Here is a 17,918-nt window from a genome sequence, read left to right as displayed (position 1 = left end):
ACAGGTATTTGAGGAATTCTGAACTTTCTATTAAAAAGGAATGTATATAAGATACAGAAAGGGAAGTAAGGTTGAATAAGAATTTCTGATTGATCTAAGGCAGAAAATGTTTGGTGGAGTTAACTGAACTCAGGCCACTCAGGCTTTCTGAAACCACTCAGGCTTTCAGAAAACCCTACACTAACTCGCAACAAAGGAAAATCAGAGTCCAGCAAAACCAGCGTGCAGAACAACAAACAGTACAGCATAAACGTAAGAAGAAAACCTACAGAAACCACCTGCATGTGGAAAAGTAGCAAGAATTTAATCACTTTTCAAGAGTATGCAAATGCCATCATGCAGTGTTCAGTGTTAGGATGATCATCTTTCTTGAAATCACAAACCCCCATGTTTTTAAGGGACCTTTTAGGGAAACACTATTTCCTTTGGAATTTCTTATATATTTATCTTAAACACATCCTTTTACTAACCTCAATGTACATTTCAGTTAGAAAGCATCGATTCATTTCACTATATATTTCTTTAAAAAACCCTGTTCATACACTCCTTATTGTGTGCAATTGTAATAAATTTTAATGTAAAATTCTGCCTATACAGAGTCAGTATTTACCAAGTTTCTGCAACATACCCAAGTCTATTACATTACAGACAATATTCTTTCAACTGCTGTTGTTGAGATGGGATCAGATGTAACAAGTGTCACACAATTTAAGAAATTGAGAGAATCGGGATTTTAAGAGCGTGAGACTATTTCCTACTCAGTTCATCTGACACTATATATTCTTGCTCGTACAAACATTCTGTATCCATATTTTTATATAATTTCAATCTTTTAATGATGCTTACATTCCTGAATAATCAACGTATTTTTTGAGACACTGAAAGTTAAGAGTTTAGTGAATTTTCAGGTTTAAGGGGTTTCATGTGTTGAAACAAAAATGTTAAGTAATTTAAGAGGTAATGTGTACTAGATAATTAAGTTCTTTTTTTTCTGCTTAGATGGCTATGTGTTTCCTGTAAAAGTTAGATTTACAGTCAGGCAGCAGCCCTTCAGTGAATGCACTATCATGAGCCTGAGCACACACAACATGTTTGTTTTAATTTTATAGCTACTTACATATATCTTCATAGATTCCAATGCTATTCAGTTACTCAAAGCATTTTTGTCTTCGTCATCATCACTGTCCTTAAGGAACCTAAAAATTACAGCTGAGGAATCCTCACCATAAAAATAAAAGAACTTCTAGCAACTAGTGAGCATTTTAAAATACTTACAATGTCAGGGAAAAGAGATAAGCCACTTGTAAGGACGTGCGTCCGTGTTCCATATACTAATGATGACAGAAAACTATTTCTGGTCATTCTGAACTTCTTGTGGCAAATGAAGAAAAATGATTGCAAATTTTTAAATACAGTCTTCAGGACACAGTGGAAATTCATCTACGGGTCACTTTGCCTTATGTAGCATATCAGACTGGCAATTAACAGGAAGAAAACATTAATTTTCCTTTTTATTTAAATCATATGGGTGCTTTTTAAAGTTATCTTTTACATTATCAGCTGTAAATGATGCTAGATTGTCGATTTTCAAGCCATTTGCACTTTTTTCACTTTCAGATAGCCCTAATGCAGATGAACTCCCATGTTACAGGTAATCAAACAGATAATGGATTTTTCTACTTTCAACTGTATAGTACCAAAAAAAATTCTTGGGAACATTTTGAAATTTTTATGCTTTGAGGCATCAGAAGGCACAAGAAAGTCTCTTTTCGTCCAAGCTTTTATTTTTTTTTATTGTAACAGGAGCTAGTGTATTATTGGAAAAACATGAAGGTTTTGTCTTAATTGAATGTATCATCTCAGCTGAGGGTGAATTTCAGAAAACAAGACTATTTAATTTGCTGTCAAAGTGCCCTATATGAAGCATTATATATTATTTTTTTTCTTCTGCAGAAGCCAATGTATTTTCTGTATGTCGACAGTTGTTAGCAAAAAGAAGTCTTAAGATTTTTGTTCCTAGAAGTAACGTTAACATTATTTTATGAGATACTCTGTTTGCAACCTAACATTTGACAATTCACAAGAATTGGAAAACTTTCTCCGTATACAGTATAGTCTTATGGCAAAATTTTTGCTAACTTTGGTACTCTGGCCAAAACCACTTCTCCATTTGCTCCAGAAGGTAATGATACTTTGTTTCTTTAGGAAAACTGTCTTGACTTCCTGACTAAATATTAACATTGCAATTACTTTCATATTCATGATCCATACAAGCATAAATTTTGAACTGATACATCAGGACCTGCCTGGGGGAATAACAAGAACTGCTGGAAATTCCACCTGGAGGGCTCTGGGAACAAACAAATACTTAATTACAAAGGTGGTTCGGAGTTCATTTGAACACGTAGTTTTAAGTTGGTCCATTGCCACAAACCAGTCCATTGTCTCATCTATGCAGGTGACTATTTGGGAGTTCCTAGACCACCCAGGGAATGAATGAATGAAGTGCCCTGGATGTACACACAGGCACAGCCCTGATACATAGCTACACTACAATTATAACTACGTGGCAGACTTGAATGTCATAACTGTAGCTCACTTCTAACTGGAGTTCCACAGCTCTTGCCACAAAGTCACTGCTGAATTCCTGCCTAGGGGGGGAAAGACATTTCCAAAGCCTTTTCTTTTCTGGAAGTGTATAGTAACTCTTGCTGGCATTAGTGGGAGGTAGTAGAAAACACACGCACCTAAGATGTCTTTACTCAAGTCATGGGGATAACTCACACTGTCAAGAAGGGGACTGTACCCTGCCTGAGGTCAGGACAACTGGGGAAGAAAAGATCTCCAACAGGTTAGTTGTTCTTTGAGTCAAATGCTGCCCACTTGCTTGATGCCAGCATTTTAGAGACAGTTCCAGACAAATGTAAATGACCAAGCTAATGTCCTGCAGGCAGAGGTTTATTTGAACTTTCATCTCTTAATCTATATAACATGCTTTAAATCTCAGTGCAGGCTATTAGTAGACATGGCAATGTCACTTAAACTAGAATAAACCAAAACTGGGTGGCTTAAGGAAATGGTTATTTTTGCAGAGAAGGCAGGGACTATTGGCTTTGGCACTGATCACCTTCCCTGTAATTAAAAATAATCCCGAAAAGGAAGGGCACATGGCTGTGGGAAATGTAGAAACCTATCTTGGATTTGCTGCTACTGTATCTATTGAAAGGATGAGGAAAATTATCAGCCAGCCATCCTGAATTTACTTATTGTTAGAAGGGTGAAAATGAGGAGAGACATCACTGTTTCTGAAGCAGTAGCAGAATATCTGTACTCTTCCATGAGCAAAATGAAAATGGGCGAGAGACCTGCATGATGTTTTGACTGATCACTGTAAACCTTATGTTTCTTTAGTAGTTTACTGTCCCTTTTTCTCCAGCTCTTCTTCGTAGACTTTGGATTGTCAGGGACAGGAATCAGGTCCAATATGTTACCTTCTCAGTCCCATGAGGCCTGAGCAGGGCTGTAGGTACACACCACAAACACAGGCAACAGAAACAGTAGTCTGCTACTTTCTTCCAAAATATAACAAAAAATGCCCCATCTCTGAACCATCTGAATAGTTCATCAGTTCTCCAAGTGAATACAAAGCAAACACAAAGTGAAGACATTTAAAAAGAAGGTCAGGAGCCCCCCAACACCTACGAGGTGTTAGTGAGAAGGCTGAGCCAGGCTTCTTGTGGTGCTGCACAGTGGAAGAACAGGGGAAGCAGGGGAGGTTCTCACTAGATATAAGGTAAATTTTTTTCACTTTCAAGATAGTTAACCACAGGACCAGGTCGCCTGGGGAGCTTGTGGGATCTCTGTTGTTGAAGGTTTTCAGGATACCACTGCACAACTGTAGTTGATGGCTATGCTCTACATTCAATGCTGCTTTCTGCAGAAAATTGTTTGCACTTTAGCTTCACTTTTTTGCGTTTCCCCTCTGCTTTTTGCGGTCTTGTTCCAGTTTTTGGTTGGAAATCCCAGCCTGGTTGCATTGCTATTACAGAGCTGGATTTTGCCTTGCGTTTATAAGAAAACTCTATGACGTATGTACAGTTACATCCAGATTTGTCAGAAATATGAGCACATCTGTCACCAAATTTACACCTTCCTGGATTCTTTTTTAACGCCTGGAGAAATACTTTCTATGGTAACAAGATGAAAGCACTGTGTGCGGGATTGTGTCTTCGTGTGTGATGCCAGGGAAAAGGCTACAAGACTTCTTGTGATTGTCAGAGTGGAAGCACTGGGGCTGTTCAGAGCTCCTACAACACTTAAAAAAGCTATTGTTGCTCTACTTTACACCAGAAAAATGTCTCTGTACTGGTGAACAAGATGGAGCATAAAAGTGGCCGTTTGGCACCAACTGAGTATGAAGGCCATCTCAGACTTGCTTTTCCTAGCTCAGAAAAACAATTCTGAATCTAAGTCTCTCATATTAAGCACAACTACTTTCCAGTTTGTCCCTTGGCTTTTATTATCCATTAATTCAGCCCTAATAGTTCTTGCCTTCCTTTTATTTTGAGAGACTGCATTGCTTGGATACTAATACTGTATTTCTTTTGAATTTCATCTGCCAAAATGGAACAAAGCTGATTTCTTGAGTACAGTTTCTTTCTCAGGCCAAGGACATTAAGCCTTTACAACAAGCTGTATAGGTTACAAACATTTTGGAGATTGTAACTTTGTTATGGGGAAGGGACATAAAACAGTCAGGTTTGAAATATTTACAGCTGAAGGGAGTGCAGAATGGGTAATCAGCTTTCTGCCAGTGTTGGGTATAAGATCAAATTATAGAGATGTTAATGGGACCCTTTATGGTGCTAGAAAATTTCCTGCCACTTTCTGAAGCAGGACTTTGCCTTCCCTCATGGCAGACTTCTTCCATCTTTGTGTTCTTTCACATGTCCAAAACGTAAATGACTTATGTATGGCCAAACAAATTCTGAGTTAAATTTCATCCAGTGCTGCACTGAGGCATATTACTCAATGTTTTCTATCTGTCTCCTTTGAATTTATAGCGATTTTTTCTAACCATTTGGGGGCTGAAACTTTCTGTTCTTGGCATGTTTCTTAGAGGTTTTCTGGAGAGTTTGATCAAAAAAGATGTGTTTGCTTTTAAGAATGAAAAGTAAAGGTAGCTTGTTTTTCCCAATTATTTTGAGCAGCAGTGGTGCTTCAAGTATTAAGATAAGAAATGTGAAGTTTAACAGGGTCAAGCTAAGCAGCTTCTTTCATTCTCATTATGCAAATCCATCCAAAGTTGTTGATAATCACCATTTGCAGAGATATATCAGAACTGTATTATATGTATTTCTTGATTTTGCTTAGTCTATTGAACTGTCTTTTAATTCTCTCATCTGAATAATGGCAACATAAATTTTCCTTTTACAGTACCTGTTTTTCCTTATCAGAATAATTTTTACCCTAAGGAAGGAGCACTGTGTGGAGGACAAGAAGAAAATGTATTATTCTCACATCATGAATATAACATTTGTATCTGTGATATTTAAATTGAGTCAAAATTTTGCAGAATAAGTGTACCTATCCCTACACTTATAGTTGGGGTTCAGGTTGAAATGCATTATTTGTTCAAATGCTTCTGGAAACTAAACATACAGATGAGTCAGAGTAGGCAGAACTAGTCCTTGAAAACCATATAGACATCAATTCTCTATCATAAGCAAATTTTACAGTTATTGCAATCATCTATCATTATTATTGTTGCTAATGAAACACCCAGATCTCATTAAGTCGCCAAAGTAGCCATTTAATATAATATTGTATAATATTGTATAGCATTTCATTATTACAAAGCTGTTCAGACCTTTTGAGACAGCTGGTAGATAATCAGTAGGTATTAGACCAAGAGGAAGATGGCAAATATTGTTTGTTTTTCTGAGTTAATTAATGAATCAAGTTGGATTTTGCATGGACAAAGAAGTGGCCTTGACCGATAAAACCCCTTTAATATCTCTGTCCATTCTATGTGTTCCACCTATCTGGCATTGATTTATAAGTAGGGCTTGCAGAGAGCTGTTGCTAGGGGACAGAGCTTTTGTAGGTACCCATTAAAGCAATATTCCTGAATAAGAAAAGTAATTTACATATTTCAAGTGCTGCCTGCAAAAAATATTTAATCAAGCCCCAATAAACTATAAAAGGTAACAAACATAATCATTTATATAAGTTACAGCCCTTATGCCAAAGAGGAAAAAAAGAGCACAGGATGGACTTCCTGGTCTAGATGCTACTTCTTTGTACCCTGGCAGATAACCTGAGTGATTTTTTTTTATTTCATTAAGTTCCTCTCAATTTATAGCCCATAACCAAGATCAGAATATTTGGAATGAATTTGACCTAATATATACATTCACCTACTTTCATTTAACAGAACAACTTCCATGTTAACCAAACCGTCCAGTCTCCAGGGTAAAAGCCATAGGGGGGAAGAAAACTCTGTCAAGACCACCTCTTCTTGTTCCCCAAGTAGAGAGATGCTTTCTGAGTTGTTTCCCTGGAGAAAAGTTTGCCCTACTGAGAAGAAGAACCCCTGTGATGGGACTGTGCTTTTATAGCTGTTTAGGTCCCCTAGCTCTTTAGTTCCTCCCCCCTTCCCTTTTTTTTTTTTTTTTCCTTTTTAAACTGTTCCATGTGTATAAATGTATCTGAAACCTTCCTGTTGTATAGCTTTCTCACATATCAATTTCAAAAAAATGTGGATAGATGACTGTGAAAACTCCTCAAATTCTCTTCCCTCCCGGTTTCTAAAAGCTTTTTTTTGCAGGACTTAAACGTTCATTGCTTTCTTTCTTTCTTTCTTAAAACATACATTTCATTGATGAGACTGTTTTTCCACGAATGGTGCTCAGAATTTATGGCTTTTGCCAGAATTAGCACTACATTGAGAACAACCTGTTCTCCTTGGCTAGATGACCGTCAAATTGATGTGAAAATACTCCCCCTTGATGGGATGAATGTATATGACCACATAAATCATTCCCTGTTTTCTTAAGCAGTTTGAATGAGTATGTGACCAACATTTGTTATGATTCTTCCTCTCTTATTTTGGTACATAATCAGGACAGATTAGATTAAGCCAGCTCCAGGAAGCCGTATTTTCAGCTAACGGTTGGACAAAGCAATGCTAGTGACTCTAGGCAGCTCAATGTGGCATTCAAACCCCAGAAGAATAAAAAACTACTGGCAGAGGCTGCAATGAAGTCTGCCTTGCATTTATAATACATAACAAAATCTGTTTCAGTGAAGGTTTTGTAGAGGGCAAGTGAAATTTATCATTGATTATTTGTTGTGTGATACTGCAAGAATAAGTAAAAGGCCCCAGATGGTTTCAGGATCTTATTTTCTTTGGCTGCCTTGCTATGCGCATGCACAGGCAGTTCCTTCCCTGCACAGTCTTAACTATAAAGCAAAACCAAAAGATAAAAGTGGGAAAGTGATTTCTAATGAAACCCACAAAGCAGACCTTTAACAGAGCTAAAAATTGGACCTAAATTTCCTACATCTTAGTTCAATGCCTTAACTGTCATCTCCAGAAGAGTGAATGTGCACAGCTAATTATTGCTAATTTATTTTTGACGTGCTGCCTGGCTGCACTATACAGACATGCCCTGCTGGAATCTACTCTGAAGCATAAAATGTGGCTGGCTGTTCTGTTTATGGAGAAAGGGAAAAAAATGTAATACTGAAAATGAAACTGAATTCTTGATTTCATCTTTATCTTCTCAGGGGCTTTTTTTGTCAGAGACTTCCCCCCCCCAATTCTAAATTATAGGTTTAAAAGACATGCTTTTTTTCAGACAGTTATCTTTATAACAGCTTTGTGTGTTAAAGTAACTTACAGAAGTTAAAAGAAAAGTAAAAATTAAGAAATGTCTTTGGGAAAAGGTTATACAGACATCAGTTAAAGACTTAATGTTGCTTTTCAGAAAGAGCTGAGTATAACTAAGTTTCTCTGCTAAGACATAGTGAGCATGATATTGTACATTGTGCATGATTGCTGCCATTTCGCATCAGTAACTTCAATGTGTAATGCAAGTCTTTTCATAACACTTGCAGGAAAAATGGTGTAGTATAAACCCATATTGTCAATTTATGGATCAGTGGATTTAGATAGCTATAGCCATAGTAGAAGGAGGCAGTGGGCTCTTTCTAAGAATTACACTCTGGGAAAGAGGAGGAGAGTGAGTTTCTCCCACTGCAAAGCAGACACCAAGCTATTCATCTGAATCAATATCAGCACTTCCAGATTTTATAGATCTCACTATTACTATTCCAAACTAAAACTGAATTACAAGAATAATCGTTCATGTCTGACATCGATGTGGCACTTGCATTCCTTCCCCTACTGCTTGAAGGCCTGTTGCCCCTTTACAACCTGAGGGCATAAAGCAGTGCCCACTGAGGACAGTGGGAAGATGTCAGTGTTGATTTCTGTGACCAGGTCATTCTGGCAATTGCCAGAATGCCACTGCCATGGGAAAACCCTTATAGCGATGAAGGAAATAGGAGGCAGAAGGGTGGGGAGAGAAGAATGAAAACTCAAAAATGACTATTGAAGTTGTCAGAGGGCATATAGTGAGTGCAAAATCTCTTAAAAGCATGGAAGAAGTAAAACCTATACATTGGGCCCCTGGTTTCTATTTCCACCATTTCCACCACACCGTCAGGGTGCCCCGCAGCCTACCTTGCTCTATGAGGCTCTCAGGACATGAAGCACAGGCTCTGCAAATAACTGTTCAGAGTAAGAGGTTACTCATGGACTTTTTGCAAGGCTCTGTTGCCTTGTCATCAGAAGTGACACTCTCCCCAGCCCTGTTTATGGAGCTGCTCAAATAAACATTCCTAGCCAGCTGGGTAAGGAAATGCCTGCTATTTAAACTAATAAAGCCAAGCTGGTTCATAAATAAGGAGGAATACAAGGGAATTACACAAGCATATAGGGATAAAATAAGAAAACTTAAACACTAAATGAGTTCCAAGTAGCAAGGGACATGACAAGCAACAAAAGTTTCAGAGAATGCATTAGAAATAAGAGGGAAAATCAGAAAAGGGATTGAACAAGAGGTTCTATGGAGAAAACAGAATCATTTGCTTTCATCAGAGAAAGCAGAATTGTTTGCTTTCATCTTCATGGAAAAGGTAGATTGTGCCAGATACTTTAACAAATTAATTTTAACAAGGTGTTTGGAATGCAGGCTGAGTAGAAAAGAGAACAGTTCAGGGAATATTTATGTAAGATTGGTACATTCAAGTTCTCACAGTTTGATGAAATTCACCCCAAGAAATGAGGCAAAGTAATCCTGAATGATTAGTGGTTATCTCTAGGAAGCTGCAGACAGGAGAGATCCTAGAAGACTAGAGAAAAACAAACATTTTTTTTAATTTTTTTTTTTTTTTTAAAGAGGAGCCAAGGAATTATATATCAAGCAATCTGGTTTCAGTTCCTGGAAACAATATGGAACAAATTATTGAAGTAATTGGAAGTAATTACAAAATGTAAAGGTTCTAAAAACAGCCAACAAGGAACTGTCAAGAGCAGATCAGATCAAATTTATCTCATTACCTTCTTTGAGAAGGGTGGCAGCCTAGCATAGAAAGGAACAGCAGTAGATAGAGATGTAAATTAACTCTTATGAAGCTTTTAGACATTTTTCCAACATTAGAATCTCATAAGTTGAGTAAATATGGCATGCATATAATTGCCTTCAGGTAGCTATATAACTAGTTGAAAACTTGATTATCAATGGATCCACATCAAACATGGAGGACATCCTGAGTAAATTCCCTTAAGAGCTTGTGTTTAGTCAAATTCTACTTGGTATCTTCATGAAAAATGTGCATAATAGAATGGAGACTATACCTTTCAATTTATGGCTTGTAGAAAGCTGAAAGGAGTTTTAAGTATTTGGGGAAAAACGCTAAAATTACTACCAGCAGTTTGGAGAGTTGATCTAAAAACCCAAAAGGTCGCATTTAAGTATTTATGAACCAAAGTTCTGTACCTAAGAAAAAAGAAAGCAAATTGAAATGTGAAAGTGGGTATTTTTCCATAAAGAAAGAAAGCAATACAGTGGAAAAAAGACATAGTAGGAAAGTAGTTTTTATTTTGGATTAATGAAGCAGAAGTTTGTACACGAAACATCTATATCCCTCACTTAACTCCAGAGAAGCCTTGGAAGGTATATTGTGTCTATTCTGGGAACTGCATTTTTAAGGTGAAGACAAAGTAAAGAGAATCCAGCAGTGTGAATGATGAAAGATTTAGAAAGTATGACTTATGAGGGAACTGGCTTGCTGAGAGGTGGTTGAGGGTGACTTGGTTATATATAGTTACAATATCGATGATCACCAATTGTTTTCCAAGGCCAGAAGAAATCAATTTGGTTTTCAGCATAGACAATTTTGGGTGAAAATACTTAGAAAACTTGGGTAGGATGGTGAAGCACAAGATTGGATAACCTGAAGATACTGAGAAGCTGCTTTCACCAGAAATTTTTAAGATCAGGCTACAGTAAGATCTGTGAGGGATGGCCAAGGTGTACACAATCTTGTTTTGGTGGGGGAGATAACTTAGGATGATCTCTGGGGCACTCTTTGAGTCTAACAACAACATAAAAATGTCTGAAAAAAAGTTAGGATTCATTGCTACTCATCTGGTAGAAGCAATGCTGGAGGAGAGGAAAAAAAGGTCAAATTGAGGACAAGGATATGAGCTTTTGAGGTGTGGACTCACATTGTTTTACGAAGGAGCACAATCATCTGTTTTTAATGTAAAACATAGCAGCATTCAGAACTTATTGATTCTTGCCACTACCTGTCATGTTATTATTTTGTAATCTTTAAAAACTGTTACACAACTAAGGATATTATACTTCTATCGTGATTGTTTAAAAACAAGAATATTTGGGGTACTCCATTAAAAAGCTCCGAAGACAATCCATTTTAGCCTTTTATTACGATCTTCCACATTAGATTCTGTTGTGGTAATTTTCTGGATGTTGGAATAACTAAATTAATTTCCAGCAGTGAGAATTCAGGTTCAGAGGGACTGGATGATGGAGAAGAAGGGGGAAGAAAATTTACTCTGTATTAGAACCTCAAATCGTAAGCTACTATTTTCTCTGGTCACAAACAAAAAGCAGCAATGAGCTGAATATATTAATTCAATTTATATGATTGAATAATCTTTGGCTGTCAAGTTATATGCTTTGTGAAAGTCTGAACATGCATTGTCAAATTGTCCAGACAGGAAGAAAAAAGCCTTTTCCTTACAATGGGCTAATGATCAGTTGACAATTTAATTACACAGCAGGGAAATTTTGAAGAGGAAATCAGGTACAGAAGCAAGTCTGCTTCTCCATACTGAAATTTACTGCTTTGAATTAAATCTGAAGACACAGTGTATGCACACAGATCAGGTGTCTCACTCCACATGTTCAAATACCTTGTTGGATGGATACAGAGAGGAAGACACTGTTAAAATTTGGTCTTAAGCTAAACTGAATAGAGCTTTACTTCTATACTTGTCACTTGACTCTATAAATCTTTGGACCTCTGTTTTCCATTTTGATTCTTTTTAAAAAACAATGGCTTTTATTTGCTTTAACCTTTTCTCTGCTTTGGCTATGTTAATTTTAAGTTAGTTGGTTAACAACACACCATTTCATCTCTATGGAATCTCACTTTAAGGAAGAATTATGGTGATCATTGACTAGAAAAGCTTGGCCCTAAACAGTAGGGTAGCGGAAAGACAACCTGCGTCCTTGGAGGCCCAAGAGAATGTGGAACAATTATAATATGGCCTGGGGAAAAGGAGTAAATCACTTCAAATAAGCCATTTAAAATTGTTATCAGTATTTCTCTAAGACAATGGAAATAAATCATCTCTTTTGTCCTAATATGATTATGAATCACAAATTGAATAAATGCTAGCTAAAATATATGGAGTTTTCTTTCTGAATACAAAGGCATCTGAGGAAAGGAAAAAGGAGATAGTGAGGCAAATTCATTTTGCTTCTCAGTAAAGCCACCTGGTGTATTTGCCAGTCACAGAGAAAATACTTGTTGATAGGTGCTTCCCCAGCTCTTCTCACTTCCTGGATCAGCCTTCTCATTTCCAAACCATTCAGATATTTTCTCGAACTGCCCAAGGCAAACAGTAATGTCCTTATACCATCCCCAGTTCATAAAGACATCCCTATTTGGGATACCAGCTAATTGCTTTGTGAAGTGCATTTCAAAACCAGAATCTGAGTTCTAACTTGAATGTGAGTCTCCATGCTAAAATTCCCCATGCACATAAAGTTCAACTTCTGCTTATTTCCCAAAATACCTCAGTACCTCAGCAGCCCATTGCCTAGGGCTCATGGCTGTGCCACCCAGGCATACCACAGAGTTGTTCCTCTCCCTGTCCCAAGGTGCTTGAGCCAGGCAGCATGCTAAGTGTGCATTTGCTAGCTAAGTTGTGCCCAAATCAAAACCAGAGTAAGATGTGTCTGTTTTACACAGTTAATACATTAACAGTCCTTAGAACAAGGACCAGGAAGTTCCTTCTTAAAAGTGAAAATAACTGGAAAATCATTCATCAGATTAATCACTTCAAAGGTCCTCTTGTTTTTTGTTTCACTAATGAGACTTGTGGAGTGGCGATTGTAATGGAAGCTTTTTTTCAATAGGGAATATTACATTCTCTGTGGCTCTGAGCTCAGCTCAACTCAGTTCATGAAGTTTGCTAAACAATTATCAGACATTAAATTCTACTTTACACTGACTTGAACTGGTTTTAAACTGGTGATCTACAGAGGAGAGGCTTGCTAAGCTGCTGTTAGTTTACCTTTTAGTGTTTTGTTCCTTCACAAAGAGCGAGGAGCTGAAAATGTTTCAAATCATTTCAGAACATTTAACTCTGATATCCTTAGACATAAACACATTCCATTGCCTTTAAAATGTATACACAGCTTTTTGTATGAAGCTCTTCCTTTGCTTTACAGTTTGGACAAGGAATATAGAAACACACTGAACGTTAGCCCTTCCTCCAAAACACAGTGTTTTTTGGTCATAAAAGACAATGCAGAGACCAAAGTCCATTTCTGTTAAAAACAGGCACATCTCCACGTGTCTTGTTTGCACTGATAATTTCCAGATGGCACTACCAACTCTCATAGTCTGGCTAGCTGTGTCTGGGAATCCATAGCACAAGCTGAAGAAAATGTCTATTAGCGCCTGTGGTACAGCTAAGAAGGATGCTGGGAACCTCAGGAAAATGGATCAATTCTGCACTGTATTCCTTTGCTTGAGATTTCTGGTTTTGGAATAGAGCTTCAGATTGTATCCAAGCACACTAATGTGTTGTCAAAACACTAAAGCCTTCTTTAAATCGCTTTGACTAACATGCATAATAATACTGTAATAAAAATTAAAAAATGCCCAGTGCTACTGTGTGATCTGAAAAGCCAGGATCTTTGTTTAAACTTTTTAATTAGACTGCTTCTTCAAATAAAATAACCATCAAGAAGATATGTACTACTGAATAAAAAGTAAAATTTTGTAGAGAATGCCATCAGAGGATTCCATGCTGTCTATTCTCTTTGGATTTCTTCGTGAGATGTATTAGATTAATATTTATATTGCCTTTGTCATCATCCTGTTCTTAGTGACTGTACCCATACTGTAGATATTATTAGCATTAGAAAGAACTTGCATTCTTCCTTTAGACACAGAAGGAGAAATTTACTTCATAGAACTTCTGAAAGTTATTTATATAATTTGTTTCCACATGATTTGTTCCAAGAAGCTGATTTAAGGAAATCTCACTTGAAAACTAAATCGAATTCCACATTTCACAGTTGGTTTTAGTGAGCTGGCACATCCACCTAGCTCTTTCCTTTGACATATAGTACTTTTTGAAGATGAAAAGTTTTGAATATTTTATACTTCAATGACTCAGGCCTTATTATTAGTTACAGCCTGAAGAAGGGTGTACCACATAAATAGGAAAGAAATTTTGCCATCTGAATGGAAAGGACTTACCACTGTGTGAAGTCGCTGTAGCAAAGGGACAGGTAATGCCACTAGAAAGGTTACAGAAATTGTCAGCAGCATTTACTATGTAAGCCTTGGGAAAATATATCCATGCTTTAAACAGTATTTCAGGCACTGAAGAGATCTGTGCACAAAGCAGCTCAATTTAGAAGAATTTTTGAGAGCAATAGAAGTGTTGTTTCCTTTAGGGTAGTGATGTATTAATGAACAGAATGAAGGCAGACTTAAAAGTGAAAAGGTGGTTGGGATATTTCTCTGCAATTAGGATAGGTGTTCCTAATGGGAAAGAATTAAGCCAGGATCCAAGGAGCTTGTCATGCCCTATACTTCTTGCCTACGCTGCCACTGGTAATAGAAAGAGACCTCTGCAACATCAGCCCACTGAAAAAGGGAATGTCTTGGATGGCAAAGGCCTCACACCACACTCCTCCATTACCACTGGGGAGAGGGAATAGTTGACACCTGGACATCAAACTCACCCTTGGCTTGAGGAGATTTTAGCACCAAAGGTCAAGCTGTGGAATGGAACCTGTGCAGCAGAAGCAGCACCAAAAGCAGCACCAAAATCTGCCTTTCTCATCCTTGTCCAAACAGGTGCTACACGCAGTACCTAAAAATCTATCCAACCTCCATTTGATTCTTTTGTCATTTTATAACCAATGGGTTTACTTTGCATCCTGCCCAGTTTAAGCAAGAACATCAAGTATTTACACGAACCTTGTTCCTGAAGACCCTAACTTTACTCTTGATAGCACCTTGATATGAGGAGTGAAAGATTCCAGCAAATACTGGAGGAAGTCACTGGGTAGATATCAAGTTTTGAAATAATGTCTGAGAGACAAAAATACTCTTTAAAATATTAATTCCTGTTGAAAGCACTCTGCAGCTTGGCAAATATAGCTCTTTTATTTGATGAAAATTAACAGCTTTTGACTGACACTGTATATTCTTAGCCTCTCCATCACCTGTTTTATGTTGCGAGAATGCTTAGGTGTGTGACTGAATCATGGCAATTCTCTCACTTGGTTAGCACAAGCTGAGTTTTGTCCCTTTTTGAACTTTGGCCTGGCTTATGGTTTGTGGAGGCTTTACTGGCTATCTCCAGTTATATACTGTTGTTATTTACATTGGATATTGGTTTGAAGAATGCCTTCAGTAGAGCAGTGGCTTCTGTGACCTAGACTCAGCCTCCTAACACAATGAAACAGAAGACAGGAAATGTTTCTCACACTGAAAAAGAAGATAAAATAATTCCCTGTAGTGTTCTGTCCTCTAGTTTGCTCTCATTGGGTGAAATCGGGTTGACTTCAGTTGGGGGAGTTGCTCAGGATTTGCCTTCAGCAAAGGATATTCCTGCTGGACTTGCTACTGGAAAAAGTAAGAAACTGAAGAGCCTGTATGAACGTGTCCTCAGTTTTGTATTGGTTACATTGTGTGCCTGTATCCAACTAAATTATCCTTCTAGTTTTAAGTTCTTTGGAATCTCTTTTGCTCTGGAAAAAAAGAGTTTTTGCAAGGACGCAGTAAGTATGAGCAAGTCATTTTAATTAATCGCATTTCTTGATTCTGGGAGAATAATTCTTAGTAAGTATAGCCTGTAATTTGTGAGAGTAACTCTGAGTGTAGTTGCTTTAGTGACCAATAAAAAAAAAAAGAGCTTCCCTGTCTGATATGTTTTCCAAGTTCAAATTCTTAAAATATGCTGGAAATAATCCTTATTATGCTCTCACTGAGCCTAGCAAATTGAATTTTATCTGCAAAATGTTATTTTTCCAGTAACTTCAGGATAGGTACCCATACATTGAATCAAAAGCTTTTCCAGTCACAATATTTCAGTCGTTTTCTTATGAGAGGTTGGATTTTCAAGGTACCTGGAGTACCATGTATAAATACAGTAAAGATATAATATGCTTAAATATTGAAATGTTAGACAGAACCAACTCACCTGCATGATTCCAAACTTGATCAACTGATCAGATTTGCAAGGAGCTTGAGAAATACCAAAGAATCAATACTGCTAATAACCATCAAGCAAGTAAAATGATGAAAAGATTTTAAAAATATATTTAAATCAAGGCAATGTCCTGGGAGACATTGAGTTGAAAGTGATACTGTAGTGGATCATGCAGTTATTTTCACAAAAGTTCCAAGTTCAACAGCACCCAGGTGCTACAGAGATTGTGAGAGTTTCCACTTTCATCTTCAACAGGTTTACTTCAGATTTGAAGAAAAGTTGTGAGAAGTTGCAAGATCTGTAGATAGGGATTGGAAGTAGGAAGCAAGAAACCTTGGTTCTCTTCCTTTTCCTGCTGTACCCATAGCTGATTTGTGTATAAGCATTCTCCAGTCTTTGTGCAGGTTTTTCTTCAGATGTTCTTGCTAAAGTGTCTAAAGGGACTGCATTTCTTCGAATGACTTTTTACTTGTACTGTTCCTTAAAATCATTCCCCAGTTTTCACAGAATCACAGAAGGGTTGAGGTTGGAAGGGAAGTCTGGAGGTCATCTTCCCCAAACCCCTGCTCGAGCAGGGCCACCTAAAGCAGGTTGCCGAGGACTGTGTCCAGATGGCTTTTGAACAGATGGAGACTCCACAAACTCTCTGGGCAACCTGTGCCAGTGCTTGGCCACTCTCACAGTAAAAAAATGTTTCCTGATGTTCAGTGGGAACTTCCCGTGTTTCAGTTTGTGCCCATTGCCTCTTGTCCTGTGACTGGGTACCACTGAAAAGAGCCTGGCTCTGTCTTCTTTGCACCTTCCCTTCAGGTATTTATATAAATAGATAAGGTCCCCCTGAGCCTTCTCTTCTGCAGGCTAAACAGTCCCAGTTCTCTCTGCCTTTCCTCACAGAAGAGAGGAAATCTTAATCATCTTTGTGGCCTTTATTGGATTCTCACCAGTATGTCCACATCTCTCTTGTACTGGAGAGCCCAGGACTGGACACAATAGTCAGCCTCACCTGTTCTGAGTAGAGGGGAAGGATGACCTCCCTCGATCTGGTGGCAACACTCCTCCTAATGCAGCTCAGGATACTGCTAGTCTTCACACAGGTACATTGCTGGCTCATGTTCAACTTGGTGTCCATCAGGACCCCCAGGTCGTTTTCTGCCAAGCTGCTTTTCAGCTGGTCAGCCCCCAGCATATATTGGTACATGGCATTGTTCCTCCCCAGGTGCAGGACTTTGCCCTTCCCCTTGTTCAACTTCACAAGGCTCCTGTCAGCCCATTTCTCCAGTCTGTTGAGGTCCCTCTGGATAGCAACACGACCCTCTGGTGTATCAGCCACTCCTCCCAGTTTTTTGTCATCAGCAAACTTGCTGAGGGTATGTTCTGCACCATCATCCATATCGTTAATGATGTTAAACAGGATGTGTGTATTAATAAAGCAAATAAAAATGTGTTTTTCCTAATCAAGCTGTACCTAGGTAAGCAGAGGGTATATATAACCAGGTTATCAGGGTATTACTATAAGGCTGTTAGGAAAAACAGTGATAACTTTTGTGTATTTCTTTTAAGGATTCATGAGATGTAATGATGGAGCAGATAAGACAATCTGCTTTTAATTGAACCCTCTTCTCTCCCAAAACAATTTCAAGTCTTGTTCAGAATCACATAGATTTGTTGCTGTACACAGCCGAAGCTTGGGAGTCAAAGATGTTGTGAAATAAAGCTAATTACATAACTCTTTTTGATGAGTTCTTTTTGATGAGGAATTGGTGTCTCTTGGGCTAGATGGCAGGCATTTTGTCTTGAGATAGACCTTGTTCACGAGCTTCATGAATAGTTTTAGCTTGCTGGACATGGAATGGTGAAA

Source organism: Nipponia nippon, unplaced genomic scaffold (assembly GCF_047370975.1).
Source record: "Nipponia nippon isolate SJK-2023a ecotype South Korea unplaced genomic scaffold, ASM4737097v1 scaffold_3, whole genome shotgun sequence".
NCBI lineage: Eukaryota > Metazoa > Chordata > Aves > Pelecaniformes > Threskiornithidae > Nipponia > Nipponia nippon.
The sequence above is the reverse complement of the archived record's forward strand: the minus strand, read 5'-3'. Positions refer to the sequence as shown.